Source organism: Malus domestica, chromosome 05 (assembly GCF_042453785.1).
Source record: "Malus domestica chromosome 05, GDT2T_hap1".
Classification (NCBI taxonomy): domain Eukaryota; kingdom Viridiplantae; phylum Streptophyta; class Magnoliopsida; order Rosales; family Rosaceae; genus Malus; species Malus domestica.
In genome coordinates, this window is record NC_091665.1 from 32,519,432 (window position 1) to 32,532,287 (window position 12,856).

At 42.1% G+C, this 12,856-nt stretch overlaps 1 long non-coding RNA gene across 1 annotated transcript; it reads right to left on the reverse strand.

Annotated features, from left to right (window-relative positions):
• Window positions 1-1,335: 1,335 nt before the first annotated feature.
• LOC139196505 (uncharacterized) lies at window positions 1,336-2,942 on the reverse strand. Its single transcript, XR_011581504.1, has 2 exons — window positions 2,249-2,942; window positions 1,336-2,005 (listed from the first exon to the last, which is right to left on the reverse strand). It is a non-coding gene; the product is annotated as an uncharacterized lncRNA (long non-coding RNA).
• Between the last annotated feature and the right edge of the window lie 9,914 nt (window positions 2,943-12,856).

Here is a 12,856-nt window from a genome sequence, read left to right on the forward strand (position 1 = left end):
TAAGCATCGTTCACATCAATCAAAACTTAAAGTAGTAGGTGGTAAAACCGTCCATGATAAATAAATTGCTTTAAAGTAAATAGAATTTGTGAAAGTGTTTTGAGCCAACACCATTCACATAAATAAATAGTATCAGAACCTTTTATTTTGCCACTTCCTTTTTGTCTCTTTTTATTTGTTAATTTTATTTTTCTTTCTGTCGGCACCAAGGTTCAAAACATTTTCTCACATGCTGCACAATTCCTTTGCTTTTTACCTTTTTCAAGCTCATCAGTTTTCCTTATCATCTGATGATGCACCATCCCTCCTTGTCTTTTTGCTATTATTATTTTTTCTCTTAGTTTCCACATGATGTCGTGCACCTTTGTCTTCATTTCCATTTTTCCATTTTTTTTCTTTGTTTATTATTTCTTCCACATGGTGCCGAAGTACCAAAAACCTTTTCTTTATTTTATTTATCTTTTCAGATGGTGGTGTAGGCTCTGGTGTGGTTGTCAAACCCGATAGACCAAACAAGCTTCCCATCTCCATTTTTGAGCCAGCATGCATCTACAACTTCTGCAAAAATAAAGAAACAAAAGCTAAAGCCAGGAAAGATCAAAGAAAAGTTTTATACCATCCTCCTTGATGTGAATCTCTATGCTATTGGTGCGGCTGCTTCCAGCCTGTTACATATAAGGTTTGTTGATAGTGACATGGAGTTTGTCGTCCTCCTTGATCTCTGCTTGCAGCTGCTGCCTACGCAAATCGCCACGTGTTTCGAAGGGACGTCGGACGGCGCGGGCGCAGCAGTCAGATGCTGATGACGAAGCCTGTCCTCCGAAGCAGGCGACGAGAAGGCAGATGAGTGCCATGGTGAAGATGCTCCATCTCGGGTCCTTGAATATGTTGATATTAGGTGCCTGCTTGCTCATGCAGGTCATCAGCAGTAACCAAAGATGACAACAAGCCAAATGGAGCTCAAGCTGATCGTGTGATTTCTCAATGGGTTTGAGATACGGCCAGCAATTCTCGTTTCTTTCCACCGACACAAGAGCAACGCATGCTGATAACGTGTTGTAAAATCGACACTGTGTGCAGTGGAATAAAAGAAATAAGACACAAAATTTACGAAGTTCCTCTACAGTCAGTGTGATTGGAGTACGTCATCGGGACAGCAGTGGTGCTTTCATTATAATTTGGAATAATAAGAGTACAAAGATAACTCTCTCTATTATCTCATATCCTCTTCTTCTCTTTTCTCTCTTCCTCTTCCACTTTTTTTTCTCTTCTTCTTCCGTGCACTTCTTTCTTCTATCTTTCATTCATTTTATAAGCAAAGAGAACACTATTCACTTTACAAATTTTCCACAGATGAATAGTGAAAATATTATGTATAAATAGTAACAAACTATTCATATGGGCCATCTACATATTATTCACAACATATATATATAGGGGATGGAGTGAGAGTTTTCAAAGAAGGACGAAGATAGTCGAAAAGCTAGAGTCGAGCTTGGAGGTAGTGCAAAGCGTCGAGCTTCACGATCGACTAGTCGTTTGACAGCGGTCATTGAAATTCTTCACCGACTTTGATCATGGTGGCCAAAGTGACGAGCTTAAGGTTGTGCAAAACGTCGAGCTTCAAGACCGACAAGTCATTTTACAGCAGTCACTGAAGTTCTTTGCTGATCTTGATCATGGTGGCCAGGGTGACGAGCTTGAGGTAATGCAAAATGTCGAGCTTCACCACTAGCTAGTTGTTTGACAGGGGTCACTGAAGTTCTTCGTTGATCTTCATCTTAGTGGCCAAGGTGACGAGCTTGAGGTAATGCAAAGCATCGAGCTTCACGACCGGCTAGTTGTTTGACAACGGTCACTAAAGTTCTTCGCCGATCTTGATCTTGGTGACCAGGGTGACGAGCTTAAGGTAGTGCAAAGCGTATAGCTTCATGACCGGTTAGTCGTTTGACAGTAGTTACCAAAGCTCTTCGCTGATTTTGATCATGATGGCCAGAGTGACGAGCTTGAAGTTGTTGGCAGTGGCAAGGAAAATGAAAGTATACATGAGTTGACAAACTTTGGTTTTGTTAATCACATTCAGAGTAGCAGTAGAACAGAGGCAAGTAAATGTGAGGTAACAAACTTTGATTTTGTTAATCACATTCAAAGGTAGCAACAAAGCAGAGGCAAGTAGATGTGAGTTGACAAACTTTGATTTTGTTAATCACATTCAAAGGTAGCAGCAAAGCAGTAGAAGCACACCAACCTTCGAACCCAAGACCCTCGAACTAAGCGGAGGCATGAAAGCTAGTGGCACCAGGATGTGCATTTGGGCGGCTTTGCCGGTGCTGGCTAGATGTCACAGAAATGAACGAGATCGAGCTAGCGGTCCAGTTTATCTGTCCGTCGTTGCTCCGAGAAGCTCTTGAAGCATCTTTGAACTCAGTAGTTGTTGCACTCCCGTTGTCTACTGAAACCCTAAGTGACGAAGTGGGAAGTGGAGCGCGTGGATAACGTTGTTGAAGACGAGCTAATTTTCTTCCCGAAGAGCTTAATCGTAGAGTCTTTAGTTTCCAGCATTTTCTCAGCAGCCAAACTGTGGGAAAAGAGGTGCCATAAAACGATGAACGAGATTCGTTGCCTAGGACGACGTTCTGTACCCGTATCTCATCGTGACTGAGACCTTTGTGTTCATGGCTATGCTGAGGGAAGATGATTATTTGCTTCTGTTAGTGGCTGGGATAAAGGAGGAGGTTGCGGTTGCTGGACTCATGGATGACGCTCTTATTGGGCAGAAATCTTCAGCGATTGTTGCAGTGTGTTACTTTTGGTAGGTTCCCCGTTGGTCATCACTGCGATATGAACTTTAGAGAAATCGGCTCGCCGTTGCCACCACTTGTGGCTGTTAATCAACGGCTAGGGCTGCATCAACACTTGTTGTGATTGGTTGAGCAGTGAAGAGGGAGATTTCCCAAGCTTTCTTTGTGGGTCTCGTCAAATAATCCAAGAGTGAGAGAGCATAGACGGAGATGCAGTGGGCGTGACCGTGAGGTGAGGATGACAGAGCCTATCCTCCAACGCCGGCGACGAGAAGGCAGATGAGTACCATGTTGAAGATGCTCCATCTCGGATCCATGAAGATGTTGATATTAGGTGCCCAAAATGTCATCCCTGTTACGGCTGTGTTCTGATACTCGGCCACTTCCTGGTCTCCAAATCCAAAGTAATGATATTGGTGGTGATGATGGTACTGGACCCGGCACCGCGTGAGGTGGAGGAAGAAGCATGATCCGCCTAAGATTGCTCGCCCAACTGCTGCTGATGATGTTGATAACGATGCTTCTGTTTCTTTGGTTTGGCACGGGTCTTAAGTGAAGACCCCACTTTAACATATATATATATATATATTTTTTTTTTTTCTTTTGAAGAAACTGTAATCTTTTTTTAATACAAACAAATATTTTGTTACCTTTGTAATAAAATTGACTTTCATTAGTCAAGCCTTTAATAAAACTCTTATTTTTTTATTTGATGTGATTGAACTCGAAGTTGAAGGTTCAAGCTACCTACGTACCCTTCCAAAGAAGAGATCAAGTCATAACGTAGTTTGAATACATATATTTTTTTGGTATTTTCTTTTTTGTGCCGTATGCAGTTTATGCTCTTGCGAGCCAGGAGCATTTGGTGCCGTTTGCAATTTCAGCTCGTGCAGGCAAAGAGTGTGGCTTTTTCTCAGATATAGTACCGCTTCAAGAATTTGTCGTTTATGGGGCCAATCCTTAAGCCATCTTCTTCCACGATCTTGTAAGCACCGTTTGTGTAGACTTATTGTACTACGTAAGGTTCATCCCACTTCAAAGTGAATTTGTTTCTCGTCTTATGTGTCATGATGATAGGCCTACACAATGCAAGGACGAGATCTCCCACTTGAAAGTAATGAGGGCGAACTTTCTTGTTGAAGGCCTTGGAGAGTCGTGCTTGATAACACTCCAAGTGCTGTTGAGCTTCAAGCCTTCTCTCATCAATCAGACCTTCTTATATAGCCATCCTTTGTGAAGGAATTTGGCTTTCCAGCGATAAAACAACCTACACACCATACACAAACGAATATGGTGTAGCTTGAGTAGGCATCCAGTGTGTCGTCATGTATGCCCAAAGTGCTTCGCTTACTCTTTCGTACCAATCTCTTTTGGTCATGCCGACAACCTTTTTCAAGAGGTTACATAAAGTTTTGTTAAATGCTTCTGCGAGGCCATTGGCTGGGGCATGATACATGGAAGACTTGTGTTGCTTGAACTTGTATTTCTCACAAAGCTCGTCCATGAGCTAGTTAGCGAATTGTTTTCCGTTGTCAGTGATGATGTAGCAAGGCACGCTATATCGGTGGATGATATGCTCCTTGATGAAACGAACGACAATTTCCTGGACTTCCCTTATAAGTATGGCTTCAGTCCACTTGGAGAAGTAATTTGTTACACCTAGGATGTAGGTTTCTCCTGCGGATGACTTCGATGTGATCGGTCCTACGACATCCAATCCTCATGCATCGAACGACCATAAAGCAATTGTAGGTTGTAATGGCTCAGGTGGTTGATGTATGAAGTTGGCATGGAATTGGCAGGCTTGGCACTTTTTAGCGTGTTCCAAGCAATCATTCACCATGCTTGGCCATTAGTAACCCATTCTTTTGAGCTGGAAATGGTCCAGACTGATGTGCCCTGCATACGCCTGAGTGTGTTTCTTCCATGGCTTGATTGGATTCTTCCTCACCTAGGCATCTCAGAAGTACTCCTTCAAAAGAGCGTCAGTAGAGTGTTCCTTTGTAGTAAAGGAAGCGAGGTGCTCGTCAACGCATTTCAGAGTGGTGTCTAGGATCATTTGGGAGCTGTCCATGCTCCAAGTAGTCGATCAGCAGCTGTCTCTACTCCTCAGTGTCGACTGAAAATACTAAGATGACATTTATATCATCTATTGGCATTTCAGTGATGAGCAGGATCACCTATCTTTAGTAAAATCGTACATCTGCAGCTTCATCTTCTCCTAGTGCCATACTCAAGGCTAGGTTGTCGAAGCGTCTGCCATTTGATTTTCGTTTCTCGGTACATGTTCTAGTGTCACAACCTCAAAATTTTGTAGCAGTCAAGTTGCTAGCCAGAAATACGGGATGAGATCATCTTTCCTCACTTCAGATTCAGTCAAGAATTGGTTGATTATGAGCTTGGAGTCACCATACACCTAAAGGGTTGTGATTTCCATGTCGATCGTCGTTTGAAACCCGATGATCAGCGCTTGGTACTCGGCAACGTTGTTGGAACATAGTTCGCTTAGTCGGAAGGAATAGGGTAGTACCTGCCTTTGTGGTGACATGAATACTACCCTTGCCCCAGCTCCGTCTGCTCGTGCAGATCTGTCAAAGAACATCGTCCATGTCGGGAAGATGTCGACATAGAACACCTTTTCGTCAAGCAGGTCGTCTGATATTTTCCAATCGCCTGGGATTAGATGATCGACAAGGAAGTCTACTAGCGTTTGCCCCTTGACGGCTTTAGCTGGGACATAGATTATCTCATACTGATTAAAGAGTAATGCCTATGTAGCAAGTCGCTCTATCAAGATTGGTTTGGATATGACGTATTTGACCGAGTCAGCTTTAACAAATAAGTGGATGGTATAAGCGTGCATGTAATGTCTGAGCTTCTGGATGACTAACATAAGGGCAAGGCACATCTTTTCTATCAATGAGTAGTTTAGCTCAGTGCCGGTGAGAGTTCGACTCAGGTAATACAACGCTCATTCTTTCTGAGATTCATTTTCTTGTGCCAAGAGTGCTCTTACTGAAATTTCCTGAGCGGTGATGTACAATATAAGAGGCTTCCCGAGCAGGGGTACCCCCATGATAGGTGGACTTGATAAATACATTTTTATGCTTTCAAAGGCATTGTGGCATACTTCGTCCCATACGAATAGAACATCTTTCTTCATGAGTCGACTGAACGGTTAACAACGTCATGCCAAGTTGGAGATAAAGCGTCTGATGAAGGCTAGCCGTCCTTGTAGACTTTTTAGCTCGTGTAGGTTTCTTGGCTCAAGCATGCTTTGAATGGCCTTGATCTTTGATTGGTCCACTTCAATGTCACAGTGCTTGACATTGAAGCCGAGGAACTTTCCAGAAGTGACGCCAAATGCACACTTTAACGGGTTCATCTTAAGTATCTATTTTCGCAGCCTTTTAAACACTATTTCCAATTCCTTCAAGTGATCTGATTTTTTTTGTCTTAACCACCACATCATCTACGTAACATTCTACGTTTTTATGTAGCATGTCATTAAATATTTTCTGCATTGCACGTTGATATGTAGCTCCAGCATTCTTCAGACCAAAGGGCATTACCTTGTAATAGTAGATACCTTTTAGAGAGCAGAAGGTTGTTAGTTCCTCGTCTTCGAAAGCCATGCGAATTTGATTATATCCAGAAGAGCCGTCCATGAATGACAATGCCTCGTGGCCAGTGGTTGCGTCCACTATGATTTCGATGATTGGCAAAGGAAAGTCGTCCTTCGGGCAAGCATCGTTGAGGTCTCGGAAGTCTACACAAACACGTATTTGTCCAGATTTCTTAAGGACAATGACGATGTTGGAGATCCATTTAGGGTATTGCACCTCTTGAATGAAGCCTGCTTCAATTAGCTTGTCAATCTCGGCCTCAATTTATGGGATGAGCTCGGATCGATAGCATCTTTGAGTTTGCTTTATCGGTTGCGTTCCAGGTTTAACTGCAAGACGATACACAGCAATGATAGGGTCAAGGCCGGGCATTTCCTTGTAGGTCCAAGAAAATATGTCTTTGTACTCTAACAGCAATTGGTAGTACTCATCTATCTCGTCCACACTTAGCAACGCACTTACAAAGATAGGCTTCGACTCCTCTTTTATGTCTAAGTTGAGCTCCTTGAGATCATCAATTGTGGCTTGCCCTACGTCCTCAAGTTGTGGTGGTGCAGCGATGACGTCTTCCTCAGGAATTTCGTCTTCTTTGCCTTCTTAGATCATGATGTGGAAAACCTCTTGAACTTCCTCTTCAATGCCGTCTTTTCGGACTTGTCGGCATAAAGATTGGCTAGTGTGGATGATGGTACGCATCCTCACCTTCAGTGGTCCATTTGTGTCAACCTTCAAGATTTCTTAACACTTCATCCTTGAAGGAATAGAGCTTTGAATGTTATCTTTTTCTGTTAGGTTATCAAGTTTTTCTTCATTTGGCTTAGTCTTTCTCTTTCCATAAGGCTTATTGGTTTCTTCAAATCTTTCCAAAGTCGATCGTAACAGAAGAGAGCTAGTCGTGCTGCTTTGTTTCATAAGTTTTGACAACCTTTCGAAAACAGAGCTTTGGGATGTTGGCGTGTTAAGCCTCTTGAAGACGGAGGCCCGGTCTTGACCACCAATGCGATTAAGTGCCAAAATTATGGATCTTGAACGATTCACCCTATTGAAGATTAACGTCCAATGGTGGGTTTAGGCTCCTCTTGATTTTATTTAATGGTCACACTGATGTGTTGAGCGCAAGCATTTTTTGCTTTGCTTGAAATCTTCAAGGGTGCGTTTGGTATGAAGTCAAGTCCAGCTTTGTTATTGTCAACTGAATAACCATACGTCTTCAACTTCTTTTGAGTCCTAGTGAAATCACGTCCTTTGTTGTTAACAGTGCTTAAAACCTTCTTTCCAAGATTTGAAGAGTAAGTGAAGTTGTACCCAGCCTTTGACATGAGTTTGTAGGTGTTTGGATCAAAACCTTCTTTAGTCATGTTGGTCAGTAAAAAGCTTGGTTCCGCCCCCTTTGGCAGAGTCTTTATGAAGCCTTGTGGTGGTCTTGCAACCTTAGCATCACTTAGCTGTGTCAGAGGTAAAACTGCATTTATCTTGAGCAATTCTACATCATCCTTGTGTGACCGTGTGTCGGCTTTGCTTGCTCCAATTTGGAACGAGGATTAACCATTCTTTCTTCTAGACATCGGGATGTATCGAAAGACAGGTGTGTTTGGTCCTTTTAAAGACGTCCTATTTCCTTTGGTTGTTACAGGTTTAGTAGGCTCATCATTATTTTTACTTACAGATGGAATGGCTTCAACTTCTTGTTTCTTGGACATGGCTTGCCACTTTTGTTTTTTAGATGCAGCTTTGCCTGTGGATTTGATATCTTTTAGAATAGCTTCGAGCACCATGTCTTCATCCATGTAGAACTTGGCGTCCGCGAAGTGCGATTCAGCTTCGGTGAATGGTTTGGTGTCGCCTTGTATCACATTTACTCATTCTCGGTAGAATTTCAAGCATTGATGAATGATGGATGGTACCACTCCATTTTTGTGGATCCAAGGCCTTCCTAAGAGCAAATTGTAAGAAGTTTTTGCATCAATCACATGGAACAGCGTGCTTGATTCGAGTTCACCAATGGTCATCTCCACTAGGATCATGCCCATTGCTCTTTGTCCTCCTTAGTTAAAACCTTAGATTAGGAGACGGCTTCGAGATAGCTCATTAACTTTGATGCCAATTGTGGTCATTGTTGACTTTGGCATGATGTTGATGGCCGATCCGCCATCCATAAGCATATGGTTGACTTTATGCTTCCTTACGTACCCAGAGACAAAAAGATGACGGTTGTTAGGCTTTGATCCCAACAGTAAGTCTTCATCAGTGAAGTTGATTATGTCACAGGCCACACAACATGTGGCATACTCATGTGGCCGAAGTTTCAAGCCTTCGTCCTTGCTTTCTTGCACTTCGTGGTCGTTGGGAGTTGCCAAGATCGCTACCAGTGCTCTTCGCATCTCTTTGGGCCATAGTAACGCTTCCTCGATGCTAAGGTATATTGGAAGGTTTCCTCGATGCTAAGGTATATTAGAAGAGACCTTAAAAGGCTTTCTTTGCCTTTTAAGGGCTTTTCTATCTCTACATCAACCATGTGACAGGTAACAGTAGTGCTTTCCTAGAAGAAGTCATTCGGGAAGTACTCGTGCGAGGAGACGGGAACACGTGGCTCTTACTTCATAAGTTCCCCAACGTATGTTGGCTTAGCAACTCTCACGTTTTCTTTGGGCTTTCTATTGTTACGGCGGCGGTGCTTCCTTCTTTGCTCCACATTTGGCTTTGTGGCTTGCGGTCTTGGCTTTCTTGTCTTTCTTGTCTTTTTGGTGGTCACCAAGGTCTATCATTCGTCATCGTCATTAGGTGCATCTTGGTTGCTTACCCCTAGTGATGGTTGTGCAGAAGATGCCGTGTGGTTTAAGCATCGACGGGAATGGTCCGGCGTTTCTTATAGAAGCATGGGATCCAATGACCTAAACACGATTGCAATAGTATGTGTTGCAGCTGTGTCTTCTAGGTCGGGTTCGATTCGCCCTTGTTGTGCCAACTTCATGATGAGTTCCTTGAGGGTGAAGCATTTTCTAACTGGATGACCTACGATACAATGGTACTTGTAGTATTTAGGATTGTTAACTTGATTCATCTCTTCAGAGCGCTTGCATTCAGGCAACTCAATTACCTTATTCTCCAACAGGTCGTCTAGTATTGCGGCCATGTCAAAGTCTAGAAAAAGGTATGTCTTTTGCTCCAATTCCCTCAAGGTATTTCTATACCTATCTTGGGTGCGAGAAGACTCACCTCTTTTTATCTCTTTTGCTTTGTTATTGGACGAGATTTTGACGGGTGCGAAAGAGGTTTTGATAGGGGTGGTGTTGATAATAAAAGCTTCATTGGCTAGCTTCTTCCCATGATTGTCCACCTTCAGAGCAAACACTTTGTCCTTCTTGAAGTAGGTGATTGGCTTTTTTTTTTCCATGGTGGGCGATGCTCAGTTCCATGTGGTGGGCGTGGGTGGTTAGCTCTTCAAAGGTATGTGGTTTGATGCCTTGAAGGATATAGTATAATCCCCATTGCATACCTTGGACGCACATCCCGATTGAGGAGGTCTCTGATAGCCGGTCCTTGCAGTCGAGGCTTAGAGTGCGCCATCAGTTGATGAATTTAAACAACATTATTATGGCTAGTGCTTAGCTCACTCTCATATTCCTTAGTGTTCATACAATCATTTGTTGAAAAAAAAAATCCTAAAAACAAAAATTATATTTTTCCACATATAACTTTATTCACAACCTTACAAATAAAAATAAAGAGTAATGTTAAGAAAATTAAATTTATAGATAAAATTTACAAACTAAATTATATGTCATAAGAATAAGCACGTTTATCGTTTAAGTCATAATATAATCATTAACTTCTATGTCATTTAATTTACAAAATTTTATCTATTATTTTATTATCCAAAAATAAAATAACATCCTGGAGCCCACCACCTATCTCTCTTAAATCTCACCCCCAACCTGAACGTCTGTTCACTTTCCACATGGACAGCAGCCTATAGAAGACAAGCGGTGGCCCTTGAAAATGAAAGAAAGACGTAGGCAAAACCGTCACAAAGACAATGAAGGATGCATGTACGGAAAGCCTAAAGGGTAAATCTACGGTCACGAAAATGGACAAGGATTGTCTGCCCTTCCACTTCCGGTATTCCAGTGTCCTCCTGTTTTGTGTGGTCACGGTTAAGCCACGTCAATATTTTATAATTTTTTTTTTATAGAGATAATAAGATAAAAATAAATAGTAATATAAAATGTTGACGTAGCTTAACCATGACCACACAAACAAAAGGGCATGGGAATGCACCGAAAGTGGAAGGGCAAACAATCCTTGTCCCACGAAAATATGGTATTGTTGAAGGCCAAGATCCAAGGGTCGCAGATCTCACTCTAGACGTCATGGTCTTGCCAAAAGTCAAACTTACTTCAATGTTTATGTGCATTCACTAATCACTTCCCATATAAACTTTGTTTATTTGGTTGGTCTGATTACATGTTATCTGTTATAAATAGGTAAAATTTATAGAGATAATCTTTACTAGGGATAAGAACGAAGAAATTGTAAAATATTATACCAACATAAGCTGTTGCAGAGGAAGTAATGTATATTATTGCTATTAGTTGTTTTTCTCTTCCAAGTTTAATTTGATCAAATGTAGTGCTCTATTTATAGAGCAACCTCATAGGAAACAAACAAATGACACTATTAAACTTGTGAAAGAGTTACTATATACATGTGGGTAAACATACCCACTATTTTACAACATTATCAATTATTAATTTGTCATTTTGGAAACTTTAACGAAAAGCTCATGGTACTGTTTACTTTAACGAAAAATCACATTTTTATACTAAAAAGTCAAACATGATACTATTTACTTTACCCTTTATTTTGTCCTTATCGTTAAAACTCAAAGTTTTTAAACTTTTTTCACATTTTTTCATAGTGGGCGATGCTCAGTTCCATGTGGTGGCCGTGGGTGGTTAGCTCTTCAAAGATCTGTGGTTTGATGCCTTGAAGGATATAGTATAATCTTCATTGCATACCTTGGACGCACATCCCGATTGAGGAAGTCTCTGATAGCCGGTCCTTGCAGTCGAGGCTTAGAATGCGTCATCAGTTGATGTAGTCCATAACTGGCTCGTCCCTCAATTGCTTCATGTTTGTCAGCTCTAGCATGCTCACAGTACGGCGAGTGCTATAGAAGTCGTTGAGGAATTCCCTTTTCAATTGCTCCCAGTTGTTGATGGACTCATGCTCTAAGTCCATGTACCACTCAAAGGCGTTTCCTTTCAATGAGCGCACAAACTACTTGGCGAGGTAGTCTCCCTCAGTCCCCGTGTTGTTGCAAGTTTCGACGAAATGTGCGACATGTTGCTTTGGGTTTCCCTTTCCATCAAATTGCATGAACTTTGGTGGTTAATAACCCCTCTACATCTTCAAGGCGTCAATCTTCTTAGAGTAGGGTTTTGAGTACAACACAGAGGCATGAGAGCTCCTTTAGTAATGTGCCTTGATGGTGTTGGTGATCATCTCTTGCAGCTGTTGGATAGAAAGAGATCCTATGAGTGCCGCTACTTTTGGTCTGGCTCATGCTTCTCTTCAACTTTCTCCACCGGAGGCTCCTCTTCTTCACTGGCTCCTCTCTTTAGTGGATCAACCTTTAGGTCAGGTTTCTCGTCGTCCTGTGCCTCCAATCAGTTGATGAGTGCAGCGATTTGCAAGTCTTTCTCTTTCGCGGTCCTTGTGAGCTTTGCAATTGCTTCACTCATTTGAGTGGCCATGACTTGCATGGCAAAGCTATTGCTTTAGTCGGCGTCGGAAAGCAATGACTCGGAGTACCTTTTTGGGCTTTCCTCCCTTAGAGCACTTAGCGAGGCCAGGGTGATCACGGGCTCATACCTTGGTTGCTTTGGTTCCTTTGGCAGAGTTAATGCAAGGGTGGAAGAGGCAGCAGAAAGAGCCATTGCCTTGCTTCGAGTTGTGATGCCCAAAGTGACACCACTTGCGGCGATGATGCTTTTGTTCTTCGCGTTAGTTGCGGGAACAGTTTAAACCTTCCTTGATGCCATTTATGCTTTTAGCGGATTTGAAGATAAAGATTACAGGTGGAGATGGTCCCACTGGGTGTGCCAAATTTGTAAACACGAATTTTTCAAAAAAGAACACGTGTACAAAATAATATTTTGTATTAAGTTTGGGGTTACAATCTCTTTTACAATTTGATCCTCTGATTCTATCTTCGTAAGGTGTAGATCTATGGATGGGCAGTTGATCTAAAAGGTCGTTGAGGCTTGGTCTAGGGATGAATAGTGGTGCAGATTTGTTGATGTTATTGATCTAAAGGGCCGTCGGGGCTTGATTTTAGGATGAACGAGGATGAACGGATCTTCAAGGGCCTTCGGGCTTGATCTTGATGAACAGTTGTGTGGATTTCTTTAATGGCCGATGGGCTTG